This window comes from Sabethes cyaneus, chromosome 1, assembly GCF_943734655.1.
Source record: "Sabethes cyaneus chromosome 1, idSabCyanKW18_F2, whole genome shotgun sequence".
NCBI classification, from domain to species: Eukaryota; Metazoa; Arthropoda; class Insecta; order Diptera; family Culicidae; genus Sabethes; species Sabethes cyaneus.
The window spans coordinates 171,354,529-171,372,927 of NC_071353.1; the positions used below are offsets into that span (position 1 = coordinate 171,354,529).

At 44.7% G+C, this 18,399-nt stretch overlaps 1 protein-coding gene across 1 annotated transcript in view; it reads left to right on the forward strand.

Annotated features, from left to right (window-relative positions):
* The window catches only part of LOC128732729 (uncharacterized), a 145,746-nt gene that overhangs the window by 54,933 nt on the left and 72,414 nt on the right, over window positions 1–18,399 (forward strand). The window contains exon 2 of the mRNA XM_053826061.1: window positions 1,384–1,409. The gene's annotated coding sequence lies outside the window, so the exon portion shown is untranslated. The remainder of the gene's footprint in view (window positions 1–1,383; window positions 1,410–18,399) is intronic.

Genomic DNA, 18,399 nt, shown 5'->3' on the forward strand with positions numbered 1-18,399 from the left:
GGTGAGTAGAATTCAACACCATTAAAACTATAGCCACATAATTGCTGCCAACCTAAAAAGTGAAAGAGTTCGTTCGTAACCAAACAGATGGCGTTCCAGTCTCTCACCTCACACAGTGTGAGACTGACTGGAATGGAATGGCAAAAATAAGCACCGGGTTTCACTTTCTTTCGAGCACCTTTCTCTCTTCTTTCACATCGCTTTACCTATCGACCGATGACACGCTAAAATAAACAAAAAAATGGTCATTGTACCCCGCTGCCTGGCCTCTGCTATGTCGTAATCGCTATCAACAGGGCAGCCAAATTGGCTGCTGCGCTGCGCCAAAGCTATGGTTGCCATGCTGATGTAAACAAACAAACAAACATACAACCAGAGCAAAGGGGGCGCACCGCCAAAGGGCCGGAATTTTCAATCCGCATTTTTCCTCCCAATTAGCTGTCACGAAGGGGACTGTGCGGTGCGCTCTGTGATTGATTGTCCGTTGGTTGGTCGGTTTCCATCATTTGTTTTTTCTGCTTTTCTTAATTTCCCCAATAAGGTTTATATTTTCTCCGTCTGTCACTTTCGACAGCTGAAAAGCAACCAAACTGGATTGTAATGAAGAAAAAAAACGGCAAGCTATCGATAACGGTCCCGACCCGATGACGGGCGGGGGGAATGAATATTAGCAACCGGTTGCCGTTCATTCTCGGTGCAACATTAATTGGGGCTGGTGGGCGGAACAAGGGACAACGGGAATAAAGCAAAAAATGCTAATTCGTTATGAAACAACACAGGCTGACTGCCGGTCTCGCTCGGTCCGTCCGTCCATTGCCCGCACCGGCGTGACTCAACAAGATGCTGCTGAGACAAAAATCCAGTTTCCGCGATTACAGCATCATCGTCATCATCGCAGCGCGGCCGGCAGAAATATTTATGTTTGTTCAGAGAAAGTCGACAAGCTGGTGCAACATTGGATTGCCCCTCGAAGTCGCTGTCGCTGTCGCCTACTGCGCTGCGGTACAGCGCAACGCTAGGATAAGTGATTTGACAGATAGGCTTTTGTGCTGAGAGTTTCCAGCTTGCTGCTGGAAAGCCCCGAAAGCTGGCCGGCGTGGACTCGATTCGAGTCGCACTATTGGTTTTTGATGGCCACTTGCCGCCCGGCAAAGGAGTACGCAAACGCAACGAATTCCGTCGAGACGAAGAGGCGGGCGTGGAAAATCGATTTCAGGAGGCGGCTCTAACAAAGTCAAAATTTGTCCGAAAGAAGAGTGAAACATTGAACCGAAGCGCAACGTTGAGTAATGCGTGAAAATTCATCAAATGATAGTCCTTCAATGCTAAAATCATATAATCGGTTGGTCAATAATCTAGGTTTTTTCTCTTCATCTATTGCAGGTGCGTCAAAATCGCGACCGATGACGGTAAATCTTTAAGTAAGCAAGGCGGGTGTTCAATAACCTCACCGCCGGTTCTAAATAAACGCAGACACGTGCGTGTCTGTGGCCGTAAACTCCAAATCAACCTCATTTTAAGAAAACAAAATTAAGCACTCACTCAAACCCCATGTTTCGTGGTCATTACTTTTGCCATTGTGCCGCGCCGCGCATCGATGCTACGATGCTGCAGCGATGATTCAACAAACCAAGATTTACAAATGTGAGAAAACCCCCATCCAGACACAAAAGAAAGCATAGGGGGCAAAACAAATAGCATTTATTTATCCCATCGCATCGCAAAAAAAAAATGCGTAATTGCATTACGAATTCCATCTTTTCGTGACGAACTCACCGAAAATGGCGCGCGGATGGCCCGCCACACAACCAATGATTTCGGTTGAATGGCCTTACGTGAACGAATCCGGCGAATTTGCTCCGCTCTCCGTCTGATTGCTTTGTTAGCTTTGAATAAATTTTAATTCAGGATGGTTTAGCTTGTAGCTCATTATCAATTAAAGGGCTTCAACTGGTGCACGATGCACGATGGGATGCATTTATTTTCACTCGAAAGTGAGGTGTTTATTTTTGATTTAAAAGCGTTTAACAGTAAGCGGGCGAATCGATGATTTAAAAACAGTTCGATTACGGGGGTTCGTGGCTTGGGAAAAAAGATTTCAACGGTTCTGGCTGTTAATCGTTGGCAAAGTCGATGACTTGGATACTACGGCCGATCAGGGATAGGAAACATAGATTAGAATTCGACAAGGTTATGGGCCCAACTTTTCTCTGTAGAATCATAGTTTAATGTGGCATTTTTCAAAACCAATCAATACTGAAACTAGGATTTGTCTCCGCCACTGCCGGTCTCAGACTGTCATCCTCCAATCTCCCCGTAACTTCCGTAACGTAAAATCCTTGCTACGTGGCCAGCCCACTGTAGTCTACCATGGTTTACTGACTGTAGTCTACAGAAGATCCTACTTGCAGACGGTATCCATCTTGCTACTTCACTGCTCGCATCTTTGTTACATGTGACTAATATACCGAGGAAAACAAATTTATCGACCACTTCAATCTATCACCACGGAGTTCCAAAGGTTTCACAGTTCGCAGCTTACGGTCTCTGCAATTCGATGATATTGATGTCGTCCACGAAAGAGCAAAGGACCATGTGAGATTTCTTGAAGATAGCACCGTTTCTCTGCACGCTTGCTTACTTATCCTGGTGCAATCAATTGGTCCATTGGGATTTCACCTGCATAACAATGTTCCGCCAACAAACTCGATCCATGGTCGTCCATCTCCAGTTTCTCGAATGTCCCCTTTCCAGGTCTTGCTCCACTTGGTCTAATCATTTGCACTACCTAGGACGCAGCGCATCTCGGCATCTGGTACCAACCGGATTTGAGACGAACACCATTTTTACGAAGTTGTCAGGCGTTGTACCAGTTAGTGGTTCATCCTTATCCTGGACGGTGTACCGTTCTCACATACCCCGCAAAGGATGCTCCTAAGCATACGTCGTTCGATACTGGCAAGTTCTTGCAAGTTTTCATCGAGTATTGACGGCCTTTCGTGCCCTTAGAGCACTACTGATCCTACAATGAATACGGTGAAGCTTACCAGACCTTAGGGTCTTGTGGAGTTCATAGTCATAGAAGCACGTCCGGCGGAACAAAGGAATGAAATCAGAGATCTCCACTGCTGACGGTTACCCGCCATGGCTTTTACCTGTCGCCAGGACAAGTTCTCGTTCACAGCCCGGATGTCGTTGGCTAAGCTCCATCGCCATGAGCCTCTGGGTCTGCCTCTTCTACGCTGTCCTTGTGGATTCCAGTCGAGTGCTTCTCTGCAAACCTCGTTCGCTCCTGCGGATTTCTCTGCTGCAGTTATTATCCGAGGTCACTAACGACCCGTGGTATACAAATTCGTCCACCACCTTGAACTCGTCCCCGTCGATTATAACGCTGTTGCCTAGACGTATTCACTAGCAATCCAACCTTCTCTGCTTCACGTTTCGGCTTGGTGACTGCTTAGTCACTGTTTGGAACGTCTTTTCGACAAATTCACGTCATCAGTGAAGCAGATAAATTAGCTGAATTTATTGAAGATCGTCCCCCGATGGTACGCAGGAACTTGGTATGCGCGACACTGTCAGAGGATCTGCCGCAACACAAAGATTTGGTTTGTCGCCACGAAACCGGCTTGATAACTTCCCACAAATTTACTTGATAGACTTGAAAGATCTGAAAAAGCACTTTATAGGCAGCGTTGACAATAGTGATCATTTTGGTAGCTCCCACATTCAAATTTTTCACCCTCCTTGTATATTGAGCATATTACCTCTTCTCCGCTAGCTGCTCTATGTCCCAGATCATGACTATAGGCCGATGCAGACAGGTAACCAATCTTCCTTTTGATAAAATCTTCGTTAAAATGCCATCTTTGCCAGCTGCTGTGTTGTTCTTGAGCTGCTTGATGGCTGGATTTCATAATTGTGGGTGTTTTGATTCGTAAGAAAGTAATGACTAATCATTTGGAAGTACTGACGGCCAGGTTGTTTAAGCGACACAATTTTGTAAATTGGTTGATAAAGCCTTGCATTAGCTTACAGTCCTCAACAGATCATATAGAGAGGAATATTTTAGATCATCAGCGTATAGTAGCTTGTAGCCCGATGGGATCACAAAGCAAACGTCATTAACATATATGATGAACAGTAATGGTCCCAGGTGGCTTCCCAGCGGAACTCCGGATTGATTGCAAAACAGTACGATTCAATCGAGCCTAATTTTCTCAGCCGATTTGTTCGATAAGTATAAAGCCAGCAAACAAAATTATCAAGAACTCCTAAGCGACTCAGTTTCCGGAGCAGAATTAGCTAGTCAATGCATTTAAAAGCAGGTTTAAGATCCACATATACTGTGTCTACTTGAGCAGTGTCTTCTATCTGTCGAAAGCAAAATGAACAGAACGAAGGTTCGTATTGAGCGTTTGGAAAAAAAAGTCATGTTACTCCATCGAGGTACATGATTTCCCTTTACTACTTTACACTTTATTCATACATCATTCGGAGGCAGAGCAAGCGGCTGAACAGAAAACAAACTACATTTGATCGTTGTGGAAAGCAAATTTCTCCGTCTTTTTATAGTTAAGATGAGCAAAAACAAGCCTGCGATGGCTTGGTATTTCGCCTCTGCACCATTTAGGTGCTCATTATAGTGCTATTTTCACCTTTCCATTACGTCACGTTCATCCGATAGGATTCCTCCATCTTTATTCCCAGTCCTGACACCTTTCGGCTCGCGGCACAAAGCATTTCCCGGATATGCTCCATTTTCTCGCACTCGACATCTTCCAGACAGCGATCCGACTTACCCCGGAAAAACTGGGTTTACTTTCTTCGTTTCTGTTTTTATAAGAACTTAACCCTTCCTTATCGACAGACTTTGCAGCCGGTTATTAGAGTACAGGATAATTCCGGGGCTAGTGCAACGATCCTACTGACTCAATCTACCAAATGCCGCCTAACCGAGATTATGAACTCATGACGACTGGCTTGTTGGACCAGTATCGAACCGCGTAGCTAACTAGGCGAAAATTTGTCTATATCGTGCCACGTTGTGACGGGTCTCCTGCTACAGAATCTCGTCTTACTTCGTCTGGTATTCTTCGTCGAACAAGTCAGTACGTAGACTCCGCTCAGCGATCCTAATGGCTGCTTTAACGCTATCGCAGTAATCCTAGAGTGGGGCTTCATTACTCGTACATCGGGCTTCGTACTCAGTAACGGCTTTAACTAGATTGAGTCATTCCAGATTGTACTGTGGCCCAGAGCCGTAGCGGTAGAGCCGAAGAAGGCCCACAGGAAGTGTAACGCGATTGTAGTGAAGCTGACAAGTTAACTGTCATACGGTAACCTACTTCGCGGGGTAAAGACGGCGGACCCCACGCTACAAGAGCTCACGAGCAACGTCATGAAGACCCGCAAAACCCAAGCGGGAGATAGGATCTTTGAGTTTCAAAAGAACCCGATGGTCCAAAACTCGAAGTACAAGGGATTAGTAGAGAAGTCCCTTAGTGAGGCAGGCCAAGTCAAGGCCCTACCTGAGAGCATGGAGTGTAAAAACCTTGACGAAGTCACTACGGCAGTTGACCTGCTAAATGCAACACTAAATTTGCTATGGGCGACCGCCAGCAAAATGCTGGAGGGTGCTATAGTTAGGATCGGTTGATCCGTATGTGCACCAACGACCAAACAGTGTGCGCAGCACTGTTATAAGTACATGGGCTTCGGCTTTCGGGTGGAAAAGTGTAAAGCCCCCGGTCGGTTCAAGATGTGGCATAGAAGACCACTTCGCAAAAGGGTGCACCAAACCACCCAGATGCCTGCGTTACACGGCAGAAGCAGACAATAAGCATTCCACAGGCTGAGTAATGTATCTAGCCTTTAAGCAAGCTCTAAAGAATTAAGGTGGAGGTTTCGTAGAATAACCTCAATCACTACGATACGGCAGAGTAGTTGCTCTGGTAATGGACAGTCTAGACCATGTGCGATACTGCCATTATCAATGACCTTTACTGTGTCCCTCAGGGTAAGGGCAGCTGGGCAGCAGACAAGGGTCGAATGGCAGCGATCGCTATCAAGAGGTAGTACTGTAGTCAAGAGATGGTATCGAATGACCAAGAAGGTACGTGATCGTTGTTGTCAATGGTGTCTGCATCTAGAGCGTAAAGCCTTCAGCATCTTTGGCTCGAACAGCACGTTCCTCACAATCATCGGCGCAGTGGACGAGTGCAGCGGACTCGTACCTCTGGGGCAGTGACCGTACCTCGCCAGGATCGTACCTACCTCGTACCTCTACCAGGTGATCATGAAACAGATGATGAGTGCATCGAATTCGCAGGAAAGCTGTCCGCAGAAGCTTGGAGACATCGTGAAAGGTTTATTACCGCAGAACGATGCAGCAACGTAGCCTCCGACCATGTACGGTCAAATAAATAACACCCTCACTCCTGTCACGAATGAGACGCTCTGTCAATTTAGACCAATAAAATGCGCCCTCACAAAAGCTTAGGTGGTACATTCCGTTTTCGAAACTTGACCTTAATTTGTCGAAAACTTTGCTTACTGAAGGGTTTTGCATGGCTTGTTGGATTCGATGTCTGTACTTATAGGCACCTGTATGCCCACTAGTCTTCTATTTTTCAAGGATTTATCCAGCTTTTTACGAGCCATAATGGTGGACGTGTTCGTAATATTTGAACAGCATTTTTGACATTTCCCTAATATATCGCACGTTTTCTTTCCGCGTGTTCACGGCAAAACTAACGGAAACGACCGTGCGATGTATTAGAGAAATGTCAAAAATGCTGTTCAAATATTACGAACACGTCCGCCATTATGGCTCGTAAAAAGCTGGATTGTTAGAATTCAACCAAGCACCCATATAACTACATCAAAAATTTGGTTTTCTTTGTTTTTCGTAATGTTTATGATAAAAAATAGGACTGTAAAGACTCCATAGGATATAATAAAGGGATATGTAAGAAGACCACAGATTCTCCATTAAGTAGACAAGTTTTTTCACACATTTCTTAAATCAGTGCATGTTTACACTGAAAACAAAACGTTTTAAAACTGTAAGACTAACCCACATATCGCTGTTATCGCTAAAATCATCTGAAAACGAGCTTTCAATGCAACTTTTCATGCCGGATAAACAAAACCGGTGCAGTGTTGCACTCGTATCAAGGTAGAAGGTACTAGTATTTTGGCAAGCAGCCATTGTTCACAACCGTCAGATTGCCGGCTGACGTCCGCCTCCTCTGTCGCGGAATTCTATTGTTCTCCAGCCAGAGCCACAACCGCAGAAAGGGATAGCAAGAGATCTCGCGCATATTTGCAGAGCGGATCTTACGCAATGTTTTTCCACTTGTCTTGATGGCTGAACCACGCTGCAGTCAAGTCACTGGTAGTGTTTCGGTTCGGATTTCGACTCGAAACGAACTGAAACTGGGATGCCTTGTTTGAACTCGTTCAAAACGTTCATAATAGATTATACGTAGATGCATATAGGCCTCAATATCGCGTGGCACAAAACCTCACCGTAAGAAAAACACACCAACAACAGCGAGAAAGATAGAGCGAAACCTTGTCTGGCTGAGAGTTTAGAGGAACCTTTTAAGCGTTGCAGCTTAGCAAACAAATATTGAAATCTCACTGCTGGGGTAGTTGGAACGACTCGCGGAGGACGGACTGAAGGAGGGAGGGAACTCTTTTTGATCGTTTTCATTACAATCAATTGAACAAACACTAAATCACTGCACGATATTACATACTATACTGCGCCGCGGAGCGGTAGTGAACAACTCTACTCTACTCTACACAGAGCCAGTCAGAGTAGAAGAGAAAAAGCCGCCTGCTTCGGTTGCTTCGGTTTTGTTCAGCACTTGTCGACCTTCTTTCCGCTTGTTGGGCGCCTGGTTTTTGAAGCCGCGCAATCGTCTTTCCAGTACCTACCGAGTCACTATAGTGTTTGCTTAGACTTGATTATGTTTGATTTTGGCATTTATTACCTATAAATGCGCAATCAAAATTAGGTTTTGGGTTACACATTTTCTCATTGGCCCCATTTGTGCCAAGGGAACGCAAACCCGAACGAAACGAGCCAAAACTTGATGGAGCAACGTGTCCCCGCATGTGTTTGAACTAATAATTTGAACAATTAATTAAACAAAGTTTTTCCAAACTAATGTTTGAGCTACTTTATCTTCGCAGAAATAAATATTCCATCATTCACAGACTATTACCCATCATCACAGCAGTCATAAATAATTTAGCTACTTCTGGTTTACTGTCAGTCACTGGACTGGCACCATTGGAAGAGTGCGGTGTGCCTTCCCGAAAATTGGTTGCTACGATGCATACTTTTTGACAGTTAGCTTTTTCGTAAGCTTTAATTTCTGCACTTTTCGCACCGGGAACCAGTTTCATCACTTCCCTCGAAAACGAGCAAAAACATGAGGCACTGTTGCTGTAGGTAGCTGGCTGGCTAGCTAGCTAGCCAGCTAGCCGGTGAATGTTGTGTACGGAGTTGTATTTTTTTCCAAGCAGCTATTGCTGCTGCTGCGGCGCGGCTTTTAACAAGCAACATGAAAAGCTGGAAGTAGCAATAGCAACTAAACCACACTCAGGCTCAGACTTGTTGTAAGTTTTTCACGGGAATCGGAAAAGCCGTACAAGGAAAAAAAAAGCAGTAGAAAAAAGTAAGCAGCGATGTTACGGGTGCATTCCAATGCGCGAAAAATTTAAAATGCGCATGTTTTTTTCTTCATGTCCGACACGCCGCACTGCTGTGCTGGAAGGAAGTGGTTCCGGTGGCGGTGCGGAGCCAGCCGTCATGAAGCTAGTGGTCGTCTTCTTAGGGTTTTTTTTATTGTTTTTTTAGGAGGAAACTTAACACCGCATAATACTGTTTAGATTAATTTAGATTAATATATTTGCAACGATCGATCGGAAAATCTGCTACGCGTCGAGCCAAAGAAAACTATTTATTCTTAAAGTTGCACTATTGAAAAATCGAAAATGATCATGCATTGTCTAAATAGAATTCTCGCTTCGTTATTGGTTGAAAAAGACGGCATCAGACTGATGTTTTACACGCCTGTAATTTAGTCCATTTTTAATATATTCCAGAGACACTTGAACTAATCGATCGGCAATTCATCTACGCATCTCCAATAAAGAAAAGATAAAGAAACTATTGGAAAGTTGAAAATAATGAGAAATTTGTAGTATGATTTAGGTTACGTAACGTTATGTAATATGTTGGTCTACCCTATTCCGTTTCACTCATGTTCCGTTACACATACTTCCGTTATTTTGGGCGCACTGCCTAACTTGTCAAATCAGTACGCGCCAAAAGTCTTCAGTGCGTGTGTGTACGAAAGTTTATTGTAACCGACATGATAGGACATGAAAGATGATTCCGTATTGTACCATTGTTGGAGGATGACGCAATAAAGTTAAGTTTGCATGATAAAAGTGTTTCCGTTAGTTAGTTTTCCGTCGTCCATAGTGTTTTCTGTTCAAAATTCTGTCTCCACAAAATCAACAACTGAAAATTCTCGCTTCGTGATTGGTTGCAATAAGCATTGCTAATTTCTAATTATTGCCAAACGTGTGTTGGTATGATGCACGAATCAACGAGAAAGTTGAAAGAAAATTCCATTTAATTGCATTATAACTAAGTTACAGTAGAATTAAATGAAATTTTACCCTTCCTCGTTGATTGCTAATTTGCCTTAATGGTATCGTTACTGCAATCAGTCGCGGTTAAATTACTGCTATTACTGCTTGTATAAGATCTCTCTTTTTTCTACTTCAATTTAATTCTCGTTCCTCTCTCTTTCACACACACACACACACACACACACACACACACACACACACACACACACACACACACACACACACACACACACACACACACACACACACACACACACACACACACACACACACACACACACACACACACACACACTTGCATCGGCCGGCGAAATCCGGCGATAAGACAGACATCTAGACTTCTAGAACCTACGAGCGGAAGCGGAAGACGGCCTTTGATCTTTTCGTCGAGGCACTCTGGGTGGGCGGTGGAAAATCGCTCTTGAATGAGAACGAGTTGACAGATATTTTGGTCAGGGCATTTGATGCGAAGAACCGAGAAAAGAGCGGCGACCGGCTTATTGGTGGAATGCAGCAATCAGCAACCATCGTGCTAGTTGTCTCAGAGCCAGACGACGCGCGCAAAGAGCCAGAGCTGAAGCAGATCGAGAAGAACGCAGCGCGGCGTTTAGAGGGACCAGGGATTGAAACGGGAGATAAAACAAAGTAAACGCAACTGCTTCAAGGAGCTGTACCAAGATGCAGACGCCCCAACCCCTGGGATGACGCGTACCGAATCGTTATGGCGAAAGTAAACGGTCCTGTGACAATTAGGGAGTTGTGTCCGAATAAGCTGAAGGGGATTTGTTCAGGACCGTGCTGCAGAAATGCTTAGAGGATGGTAGCTTCCCGGACCGATGGAAGATCTAGAAGCTAGTGCTGTTGCCGAAGCCAGGAAAGCCTGCGAGAGACCCGGAATGCGGAAAACTCCTGGAGAGGATAATCCTGAATAGGCTTACGAGGTATACAGAAGGTGAACACGGTCTGTCAAACATGCAGTTAGGGTTCCGGAAAGGGAAGTCCACGCCGAGAAGTCGTCCAAACTGAGCCGAAGAGGAGTTTAATCGATTGACGTAAAAAATGCCTAACAGCGCCAGTTGGGTGCCATTGCCGAATCGCTGCATATAATGCATGTCCCGGGATATCTATGCAGAATACTGAGGAGTTACTTCAGGAATCGGACGCTTGTTTACGAGACCGCCGAGGTACGCAAGCCGATGAACATTACGTCTGGAGTACCACAAGGCTCCATCCTTGGCCCAACGCTTTGGAACGGAATGTACAACGGTGTACTGTCTCTGAAGCTACCTAGAGGCGCGGTGATCGTCGGCAAATCGCCCACCATAAAACGGAGGTTCTGCTGGTTAGTAACTGTAAGGCCGTACAACATGCAGTCGTCACCGTCGAAGAGCACATTATTACTTCAACGCGCGCGGTCAAGCATCTAGGAGTAATGATAGACGACCGGTTGAACTTCAACTGCCACGTCGACTACGCTTGCGAGAAGGTGGCGAAGGCTATCAATGGGATAGCCAGAATCATACCGAATTGTTACGGGCCGAGTAGTAGCAAGCGAAGACTGCTGGCTAGTGTGCCATCATCGATACTGCGGTATGGAAGTCCAGCCTGGATCGCAGCACTACGATCGAAGCGAAATCGCGTGAAGCTGAATAGTACCTTCCGGCTGATGGTTGTAAGAGTTGCCAGTGCGTATAGAATAATATCGTCGAAGGCAGTATGTGTTATCGCTAGAATGATCCCCATCATCGTCATGCTCGTGGAAGATAACGACTGCTACGGACGAAGAAACACCAGAGGAGCCCGGAAGCTGGTGAGAAAGGAGTTGGATAGGGCCGAGAATGGTAGATGGACTCACCGACTCATACCGGTTCTGTCAACCTGGTTGAACAGGAAACATGGAGAAGTCGGGTTCCACTTGACGCAGTTTCTCTCGTCACCGGCGTTTTAGCACAGATTATGTTGCAACTGCAACGACAGTGGAGAAACGACCAGCGAACTACCGCTCCCGATTAGCAGACAATCTTGACAGACGCATCGGTGGAGTGCCAAGCGTGACGGAGCAAACCAAGCTTGCACAGAAACACCACGAGGGCGGCCGTGAGAGGATGGATGTTATGTTGGTCGCTATCCCTGGATTGGTTCGCGTCTCGACAGGTGAAGTGCAAGTGCAATGGCGAACTCGACGGAGCAGTGGTGAGCTCAACAAGAGACCCTGCGAGTGTGGTCGTGAGGAGATGGAAGTCATGACGGTCGCCATCTCTGGATTGGTACACGTCTCGACAGATGCTCGTCGGATCACTCCCTCAGAAGCTCCCTTGTCGACGGAACTCGAGAGTGTCCCCGAGATGCGCTTGAAATACATCACTCGATCCAATATAGTTCTAATCAGTCACCTCAGTTTATCCGGAGAACTGATCGACTGTATCGCATGCTGCCTTGAAATCAATAGAGATGTAATAAGAAATAAGAAATGTTCACAATGAAACTGTAGTGAATAATGTTGTAAATGAACAAGTACTTGAAACAAGCCACCGTCATAGCGAAATCTCTGCCACCGTATGTACACTAACGCAAAACACTGCGAAAAAGAAAAGAATGTTTGATATTTATTATCAAAACATGAACAGTATAAAAGGTAGCGAAAGGCAAAAAAATTTATTTTTGTCTTCGCTAGAATTGGACATAGATGTATTTGCATTTTCTGAAACTCACCTGGACGACACTGTAATAGATTCAGCACTCTTCTCGCCCTGCTTCAACATTTACCGCTGCGACAGAAACACCACCAATAGCGACAAACAATCCGGCGGTGGTGTATTGATTGCTGTACACAATCGTTTCAAAAGCACCGAGCATTCAAAGGCTGAAAATAACGAAGCAATTTGCGTTAAGTTATCAATAGCCAATGGTGCACTATTTTTGTGCTGTGGTTATATTCCACCTACCTCCAGCGTTGATCGCTACCGCTCGTTCTGCTCATTCGTTGAATCCATCGAAGAATCAGCTGCTCCTGAAGATGAAATTATTGTGGCCGGCGATTTGAACCTGCCAAATTTGAAATGGAATCAGTCGCATTTTGATTCGAACAATATATTCTACTTACCCGACCAAGTCAGCTCCCAGCGCGAGATAGCTATTGTTGACAGTTTTCTCTCGGCCGGTCTGTTGCAAGTGTGTAACATTCCAAATGACAACAGCTGTTTTCTTGACTTAGTGTTCACTACGGCACCGAACATCTGTCAAGTAGCATTAACGGATCCATTGATAAAAAACGAAGTTCATCATAATGCGATGTTATTGACCGTCAACGTAATCGGACCGATAGAGTGCGAACAATGGGTGCTCGAAAATCACTTAAATTTAAAGGCAATGGATTTTGGAAGCGCCCGTCTGGAACTTGCAAATATCAGGTGGGATGAACTGTTTGTAGCAGAGGATATTTATCACGATTGTGAGGAATATCAACGACAAACGGAGAGAATGCGCGATTCTCTTCGATCAATGAACATTTTAAATACTGATTGTGAAATCGCAGTGGTTGTCGAGAATTCAGTCGACTATAATGCACTAGTGTTTTATTATACAATTTTTGACATATTTTCTCGTCATTCTCCGATGATAACAAAACGGCGAAAATACTCAAACAGGTATCCAGAATGGTTTACACCGGCACTTGTAAATTTAATGAAGGAGAAAAGAGCAGCTCTGAAGCGGATGCGTCGGTCTCCTTCAAACGAAAACGTGTTAAAGTACAAACAAATACTAAGAACGTTTAAGGCCGCTCATAGAGATTCGTATCAGGCTTACATCGCAGACATACAATTTCGTTTGAAAAGTGATCCCAAAGCGTTTTGGAAATTTGTAAACAGCAGAAGAAAGAGTTCCGGCGTTCCGGATTGTGTCTGTTACAAGGGTGTCACATCTACCGATGTTCAATCATCAACAGAGCTTTTCGCGGAGTTTTTTGAAAGTGTTTTTACTGAAGCAACGGGCAGCACCACCGAATTGTCCGTTGATAGCGACGATGTACCATACCAATTGTCCAATTCTTGTGTCGAAAACGGTATTCGCGAGCTCGATGTCAATAAGTCTGCAGGTCCTGATATGCTAACAAATAGAATCTTAAAACAGTTTCGACTAGAATTTGTGGTGCCTCTTACACGCTTGTTCAATGTGTCACTAGCTACCGGCCATTTTCCGGGGATCTGGAAGATCTCGCACATCACTCCGATACATAAAAAAGGGGCTAAAGCTCATGTGGAAAATTACCGAGGAGTTGCTATTCAATCGGCAATTCCGAAGCTTTTTGAGTCGTTAGTTTACAGTCGCCTTTACGATAATGTGAGTAGCCGTATCTCTCCTACGCAACACGGATTCCTGAAGAAAAAATCTGTCATTACAAACCTTTGTGAATTCAGTTCTACAGTTACGGATTACATTTCAAAAGGTTTTCAAGTGGATTGTATATATACAGACATGAGCAAAGCATTTGACGCTGTCGACATTAATAGTATCTTGGAGGCGGTTAAAGATTTCGGCATTCGTGGCTCGCTGTACAACTGGGTAAAATCTTACCTCAAATATAGAGTACAATTTGTAAAAATGCGTGGCTACAAATCTTGTTCGTTTACTGTGCACTCAGGAGTACCACAAGGCAGTCACTTAGGACCATTGCTATTCGTGCTCCTGATGAACAAATTGCCTGATGCTATCTTCCATGCAACTATACTGATTTACGCAGATGATGTGAAAATCTTTTTTCCCATCAAATCCATTGGTGATTGCATGAAATTGCAGATTGATTTAGGTCATGTGGGAAGGTACTGCGAAATCCGTGGATTGAAAGTAAATACCAACAAGTGTTCAGTTATGACCTTCACCAGAAAAACCAACCCTGTTATCTTTGATTACGCATACCGAGGAAATGTAGTGCCGCGAGTTGAATATGTTCGTGACCTGGGGATAACGTTCGATCGCTCGCTTTCCTTTAGTAGGCACATTGACAATGTGATTAAAGAGAGTCTGAGACTTTATGCACTTGTCAGAAGATTTGGCCGTGATCTCGACGACCCTTACGCAGTACTTTCGATCTACAAAGGCCTTGTCAGAAGTAAACTCGATTTTGCGAGCATTATTTGGCGTCCTCAGTATATAACGCACATCCAGCGCATCGAAGGCATCCAGAAAAGGTTTGTAAGATTCGCTCTCAGGAATCTTAGATGGAACGGAGAACAGCTTCCACCGTATCACGATCTGTGTTCTCTGGTGGATATTGATACGGTCCACTCGAGACATAAAATAGCCGACATAGTATTCTTTTTGAATATCCTCTCAGAACGAACAAACAGCCAACCTCTGAGCAGTCGGTTAATATTTAACGATAGTGCAGTCACACTCCGACAACGCAGGACCTTTGAGCCGCCTTTTCGGTCCAGAAATTATTCGCAGCACGAACCTACTTCTCGCTTCATGAATGCCTTCAATGCACTGCAGCATATTATAACCATTGGCATGAGCTCGGATGTGATTAGGCATAGACTTAGTTTATACTTCAGAGGACAATTACGTTAACTCTAGACTATTTATTTTATGACTTGTAATTTTTGTAACTTTTGTAACCTGTAGAATTAGATTTATAGTCATTATTACTTGTATAGATTTAAGAATGGGTAAAGGGCTTGAAGCCTATATTCGAAATACATTCAATTCAATTTCAATTCAAAGTAATGCGTGTAGAGCCAGCCTTTTTCGGTCACTTTTATACAGCTCTGCCGGTAAACGGTCCTTACAAGCAGCTTTGTTGGTTCTTGGTTCAGCAACCCGATTTCTCATTTGACTTCTCGGAGATCAGGTGCTGGGACATTACTTTCTTCCATGGACATTTCTAGGTATTCCGTTCCACATCCTTCTGCAGATCTGTCATTGAACTGTTCATCGAAGAACTTCTACTAACTGTCAACAACCTCGCGCTGGTTTGATCAGATTTGATTCCCTCCCCCGTTCCTAAACATATCAGGTTTTGGTTCACTTTCTCATAAAACTTGCGCGTGTCATTAGCTCGGAATAGTTGTTCTAATTCTTCACGATCTCCTGCCTCTTTTGGCGCTTTTTACTCTTCAGGATCGTGGTCAACTGGTTCCTTACTCGTTGGTATTTGGACAAACTCTCTCTGCTGCTCTCGCAACTACAAAACTGTTCATATTCGTTTGGTTTTTACGCGAGAAAAAATAATGGTTTTTGGTAGGTGATGAAACTCTTTCTTAACAGTTAGGTTAGGTTTTAGAGTTTCTTCTCGATTTAGTTTAGTTGGGAACAGAATAGAACGACTTGAATGCACGGTAGTACACCATCCACACCAGCACGACTTGAACGGAACTGTAACCTTCTTTGCCGCGTCCAGACAACTCTCAATTTAGGTTGACTATATTAATGGAAATAGCGTCAAAATCGGCCATCTACCGATTTACCTCTCGTTATATACTAGAGCAATAATCGAAGAAAAGAGTCGGCTACGTAAATGACAAAACTGGAAAAATGGGATGGACTATAATTGTACCTGAAATGAATTGAAATAAAACGAGGAGTAAGCTCTACGCAGCACGCCCGCAGTTGCTGTGGAGCGAATGAAGGGAACGCGCTACGTGCCCTCGAGGGCCCTCTCGAGTCCTTGTAAATTGCGCAGAGGGTTGCGGCAAGAGGATGGACTGTCCTGCATGTTATTCAATATCGCTATTGAAGGTGTGATTCGCCGAGCGAGCATCGAAACGAGTGGAATGATCTTCAGCAAGAGTAGCCAGCTCCTAGCCTTCGCAGACGACCTCGACATCATTACTAGAAACCTTGGAACGGCGGAGGCAATCTACGCCATACTGAAAACGGCTAGGAGGATAGGATTACAGATCAATGCGTCGGAAACCAAATATATGGTAGGAAGTGGCTCCAGAGAAAGCAACATTTGCCTGGAGATTCAACGACGCTCAAGATTCAAGCTGGAAACATGCCGAAACGAAAACTACCGCCTGTTGAAGTAAATCCACCCGATTTTGGATATTTTGGACCGCATAACTGCTAAGGCTTCTTAGTTGGCTCGTTGCAACAAGTCGTACTAGTTTGCAGTTTTCGGTAGGTTACATCCATTGTTTACTGCGAAATGAAAATCAGACTGAACGCGTTGGTGCAAGTGCACTCTTCTGCTTTGTGATAAAGTTGGACGCTGAAGATTTGAAACTAACAGGTATGCCCGCTCGTGACAATAAGAAGACAGCTCATGTCATTTGCAGCTGGCCATCCGTAATGGCAAACAATTGAACAAACTTCTGAATGGGATTACTACTGCCCAAGGTGGTGAAAACTGAAAACAAAGCCTATAATGTTGAAGTCAAACAGTACCTTAATAGTCAATGTAATATGGCGATCAGATGCAAGGTGACCGCCAAAAATCTGTAAGTCCATGCGGCTGTAAATTGAGCTTGAAACACTCACAAGTTTAAATTTAAACATATAAATAAATTTTACGACTCATACCGGGTTGCGCATGGTTGCTGGGCCTTCAATAAAAATTGCCATCAAACGTTCAACTGATTGGTGCATTTTATCACACAAGAGTTTTATTGCCGGATTAGAAACAATAAATTCTATGAAATATTAGCAAACTCAAGTTGATATATTATGGTTCATTTAAAATCATTCAATTGCAAGAGCGAATGTCAAATGTTTCCTAACTTATAGAACAACTTTACGTTCTCGTCGGCTAATTGCGGTGAACCAAACGCAACATTGCTGCAGAATTCTTCGAGCTCAGTCAAGCCGGTCTCCGGTTGTTGTCGTCGTCGTCGTCGTCGTCGATTCCCAATTTTGAGGAATTCAGCTAGACCGAGCTCGGTGGTTTTTGTGGTTTCTGACAGCGCCGTGACATTCAGTGCTGGCAGCACAGTTCGTTGAACTCCGCGGTCAACTGCTTGCGTGCTGTCGTGCTTTTCTGTCGTTAAAAAACAAGAATTACATCAATCGGTATGACTTTAAACTTCAAACAACTTTTACTATTATCTTCAACTTTTACAAGTCGCTTGCCAGCGTTGCACCAAGGCGGCGCGGCGCGGCGGGGCATGCAAATTCCATCTTTCTCCACACAACAACAGCACGTGCACGTGAGCTCCGCGCGGCGCATATACTTACAGTGTTGCGGCACATCTGCTGTGGCACAACAACATAACAGGACGGGGCAAATCAGCCACGGACAATTGAACCGTTTAAAGCACCATTCGCCACCAGCTGACGCTTTCCCAGACGGTGTGGACGGACAATGATCGTCAATGACCATCGCATCGAACGGAGCCAGCAGCATAAGGAGGAAAGCCATTGGAGATTTATCGACGACACTGTCGGACACTGGCTTGTCTTACTGGCTGCGATTTTTCTCCATTTAGCTTACCCTCCTGCCTGGAGGGAAATTGCCCGCCCGCGAGGCAAGGTGCAGACCAACTTTTACTTTCACTCCGGAGACAGCGACTTCGGCAACGGTGACGACGACGACGGCGACGGCCAATTTGGCCATTCATCAAATTTGTAGCGTTTAACTTCATTGCCGTATTGCCGCGACGCCGCGTATTGACGCTGTTTTGAAGTGGAAACCACCCATCGTCGTAGTAGGCTCTGTGTGATTATCATCAACGCCGCCGTCGCCGGGCCCGGCCGGGTTGCCACGAAATTACTTTCGATTTT